The sequence below is a fragment of the Rousettus aegyptiacus genome, unplaced genomic scaffold (genome assembly GCF_014176215.1).
Source record: "Rousettus aegyptiacus isolate mRouAeg1 unplaced genomic scaffold, mRouAeg1.p scaffold_m13_p_5, whole genome shotgun sequence".
NCBI lineage: Eukaryota > Metazoa > Chordata > Mammalia > Chiroptera > Pteropodidae > Rousettus > Rousettus aegyptiacus.
The window spans coordinates 34,742,991-34,747,956 of NW_023416308.1; the positions used below are offsets into that span (position 1 = coordinate 34,742,991).

At 42.7% G+C, this 4,966-nt stretch overlaps 1 pseudogene; it reads left to right on the forward strand.

The window, feature by feature from the left end:
- The first annotated feature begins 934 nt into the window (after positions 1–934).
- LOC118603341 lies at positions 935–1,053 on the forward strand (annotated as a pseudogene).
- Positions 1,054–4,966: the final 3,913 nt, after the last annotated feature.

A 4,966-nucleotide genomic window follows, 5' to 3' on the forward strand; every position in this document is an offset into this window, starting at 1 on the left:
TCATCACGCAGTATATTCATAATACTGCTTTAAAATGTTTTCAAGTTGTACATATATATGAGTGTGCAAACTTGCGTACATGTGTTTGTTCTTCTCTTCTGTTAGAAAAGTGCTCCCAGGACAGAGCTGAACTCCAACTCCCTTGATTTTCATACCTCCCCTCCAGCTGGGACTCAGCTGCACTCAGTACACAAGTACCTGATCCAAGCACCTGATTCACTCTCTAACCTTGGTCACATATACTGCCTCTAGACCAGGATTCCCAGACATACTCATGGCCCCTATAACCTTGAGGTAACCTTGATGTACCTACCCAGCACCTGCAGCCCATTTCCTCCCCACAGGATTCTTACCTGCTACCTAATGAGAGAGGAACTATGCGTGGGTGCTGGCTTCCAGCACTGAGAACTTTTACCACCCCACTTCCTGTGTTGATTTGTATTGTGCTTCTGGGTCTCTGGTGTCTAAGCGAGCTGTTAACACTCACAACTACTTCCCAGTACTGCTCAGTTTCCACATGTTTGATAATGTGATAAAAATAACACTTAGAGACTATTCAGAGAATGAAAGGAAATAATGTGTGTGAAGTTCATGGCACACAGTAAGTACCTGATAAACAGCCCTTAAAGGGTTTAAGCAGTTTTCCCCTTATATAGCTAAGTAAGTGCCTGTCATTTGCAAAACTAAGTCTCTGAGAGAAGGTTGTATGGTCTGGTGTCCACAGAGATGGCTTCAGCCCCTGACTCTGCTGATTTCCCTCCTTGTAATCATGAGAGAGGAACTGAGCCTCACTTTCTTCATCTCCTCAAAAGTATGGCCAGGGAAGATGTCAATACTTCCTGCACAAGGCATTTGAGAATTAAACGTAATTAAATGTGAAATTAACTTAAATATGAAGATTAGGTAAAACTAAATTTTAAAATTGTAGGGCTTTATCTATGGCCATGCCACCCTGAACAGGCCTGATCCCATCTGATCTTAGAAGCTAAGCAGGGTCAGGCCTGGTTAGTACTTGGATGGGAGACCACCTAGAAAGACCAGGTGCTGTAGGCGTAAAAAATAAAAAATAAAGGATTGTAAGCTGACAAGGTCCTTGCAATCTGTGAGGTCGACCAAGGGTTGCCTTGCCTAAAAATAAATAAACAAACAAATAAATAAAAATAAAAATTGTAGTGCTTTGTACATTGGTAAATAGTACACAGATGTTATTGTTATTCACTTTGGGTGCCTAGAAGAATGCCCAGCCCTTCCTCAGGCAGACTCACTTACTAGGGGGGAGACCTGTGGAGCTCTGTTCTGAACAGCTGTGAAAGACTCAGAGAAAGAAGAGAAAAAGATCTCTGCCCAAGTCAGAGAAAGAATCCCAGGTTAGTGAAAAAAATAGGGAGAAAACACCAACCCATTCTGTGCACCCCAACACTCTATGGAACAACTTAATTTTTCTGTAGAATGTGGGAAATGAACTCCAACACAAGTGATTGTATCTAGTATCTGGAATCAATAGAAATTTAATATAATCCATAAACTATGCAGTGAAATAACTGAGAAAAATCTACCTGAGCTGACGCTAAGCAGCCATCCACCTAAGACAGACACAAGTTCACTCTTGGTAGAACCACCAGTGGTCACTTTGATGAGAAGTCTGGAAATCAATTTAGCTGCAGGCTGTCAATAGGGTGGGGATTGGGATCCTACATAGTAGAAATATAAACAAGTTGTATATTGAAATAAATTTTGGGCTACCTCACCTGGAAGTATCCTCCCCATCTGATGGTCACACACAGGTGGGACCCATGCCTTCTCATCTTTCAAGTCAAGGAATCACAGTCTAGGCATTGCCTCCTCTATCCTGGGGCAGGGTGTGGGGTGCTAGTCTGGCTTTTAGATTTGAAAATCATAAGGTCATATTACATTAGTTTCAAATGTACGGCATAATGATTACAGAAGCAGTTACTTTCTGAATCTTCTAAGGCAACATTAGAACTCCTGGTCAAAAGGTACTTACCCATTTAGGGCAAACTGAAATGACCATAGAAGGTCAGTGCCTGGGACAAGTGGGCCTTAGGAACCTGTGGTATGTCCCAGCATCTAGAGAGACAGGAAGGGATATCTGAATAGGTCCATGGTACGAGAAGCACCCAGAAGTCGAGGAACTGGAGAGTTCAGGTGAGAGTCACTGGTTCTTCTGCTCCATAAAACTCAAGTTAGCCACTGAGAAGCAATAGATGCCTAACTGCCCCACACCATAACAGCTGAAACTACTGCCATAGCCTGCTGCTGCACCTGAGAAGTAGTCCTGAGCCTCCTTCCAAACCTCTCTTCTGGGTCTGCAACATAGCAAGGAAAATGGACAACTGTGGAAATAGGAGAGGAGAAAGCCACGAGAGCAATTCTTACCTTCTCTGGTGCATACACCACCCTCTTCCTGCTGCCCACCCTCCAACATCATCATCATCATCATCATCATCATCATCATCATCACTACCATAACCACACACCCCACATCTTGAGTAACTTTTTCCACACATTTTCTCATGCAGTCCTCATCATCTCCCATCCCCAACCATACACTCTCCCCTCCAGGCACATCAGCTCTTCACTCTATCCAAACCTTCAATGTCCAGCTCATGTCCTACTTCGTCCATGAAGTGTCTCTCGACCTTTGAAAATAGTAGGTCTCTAATGGCATGAAGCTGGGTTCTGTTTTTGACATTTTCCTGTCAATATTTTCCATCAGGACTCAGGTAAACCCAAGTATGGCATGCTTATCTAAGTCATCATCACACTATCAGATGACTGACTCAGGATTTCAAGTTTCACTTTATAAGCTGAGATGACAAACTAGAACCATCAAAATGAAATTTGCTAGGTATATTGTGAAGGAAAGTGGGAGTCCACAGGAAAAAGAATTTTAATTGCAGTTGTGTAAGTACAGTCTTGAACCAGGAAACTCTTATCTTCCTACATTTTGTCCTAGTTAGATAATATGTAGACGATTAACCAGAAATCAGCCAGAGGTCAAAGAACAGGCTGATGAAGGACCCAGAAGCCATGTTCTTTGAAGACTGGTTTAAGACACAAGAAATGTCTATTTTGGAGAAGATCAATAAGGATGTGATATCTGTCTTTAGAGGGTGCTTTCTGGAAGAGGAGCTAGACAGTCTGGACAGAATGCAGAGCCAGGATCTCTGGGGATGAGTTACAGGGAGATATATTTTGACTCAGCATGAGGGATAAATTTCTAATGATTAAATCATCTTACGTTAAAACACAATCTCTTGAAAGGAACAAGTTTCTCACCCTTGGCGATGTTTGTCCAATACTAGTTGACCATCTGATGAGAATGTAATGATAAGAATCTTGCATTTACTGAGGGCAAGGGAAGGAGAGTGAGGATGGATTGATTTCTCTTCCAAATTCCCTTCCAATGCCTATATGATTCTATATACTATATTCCTTCCTGATCAATGTCCTTAGAGTAGCAAAGTTGAATATATCAATGAACTGGAAGGGAGGGGGTGTTGGAGGAGTGTTGAAAGAATAGGGAGTGCAGAGCAAGCTTGGAACACAGGAAACACTGGGGCCACTTCCTCCCGGAGGTTTCAGGACTGGAAGTGCAGGAGAGGAACTCCCACCCTTGTCCTGGGAGTCTTCCTCCTTGAAAGCAGTTGCTGAAGGAAGTGAATAAAGACAGGAAAGAAAAACTCCAACAGCACAAAGAGAGTGAAGTGAAGGTTATAAGCAAGGTATTTAGGAGAGAAGGCGGGAGATGAATATGGAAGGAAAGGTGAGACAGAGCACCAAAAAGAGTAGAATCCCAGTGAATGATAATTTGGCTAGGAGGGGAAAATGATCACAAGGTTTGAGGTAGGGCAATGAACAGCAGGTCATGAGTGGGCACCTCTGTGTGTGCAGTTACTGTTTTTAAATCATTGTAGACCAAGGGAGAAAAGACACAAAGATGAGACTTGAGGGGAAACTGATCAATAATTACAAAGGGGATTCTTAAAGGAAGGGATCTTCAGACAGGGCAGAGTTGAGGGAAAGGAAAGAGGATACATAAGCCTGTAAGAGTGGCAGCCTGGTGTACAGAGAAAACACTATGGAGTTCGGAAACATGTCTTCAAGCTCCAACTCTACCACTGGTTAGCTGTGGAGCCTGGAAACCTAACTCTCTCTCTTTCTCTGGGCCTTAGTGTCCTCCTGTGTAAAAAATCTACTCTAGCTGGGTAGTCAATCTATGATGTTAATAATTTATGTGCCAACCAAGTTAATTTGTAGCTAGAACATTATTATTTTTGAGTCAGAAAATGACTCTGTAACTATTTATGTTTTTGTTCTTGGTAATTTGGGTATTTCATTTTTGACTTCCAGTAATGTTTTAGTGTTGTTCCCTTTGAAAATTTCTAATGTTATTTCTTCTGAGCTAAAAAGGGAGGGGATTTCGCCCTAGCCTGGGCAAAAAGATGGTAGCAATTGGGGTAGCCAAGTGTCCCAGTTTGCCTGGGACTGAGTGGTTCCAGGAGAAGGGACCCTTGGTCCAGGGTAAAATGGATGATTGGTCACCCTAGCGGCAAGAAAGATGGAGATGGCTTGGAGGAGTGGTCCTGGAAAGGCTCTCCTGTTCCCTTTCTATGTGGAGTTTCCCTCATTGCCTCACTTGATTGTTGTGGTTTTCACTACAAGGTACAACTCCCTTATTGGAAGGCTGATAGAGGTACAGGGAGAAGTGATGGGCAGCCTTTAAATCAGTCACAAGCCCCAAATGAGACAACTATTGCCAGGAAAGAAGCTGAAATGCTTGACTAGCACTGAAGCTATAGGGATTTTCCCTTTTTCTTAAAAAAAAAAAAAAAAAAAAAAAAAACAGAAAAGACCCAGTGGAAAAAAAAAGTGATGAGTTGTGAGGCAGGCAGTGGGTCCTACGCAGCCCCAGGAGACAGCGCACAGCTCATTTGTTTAAATT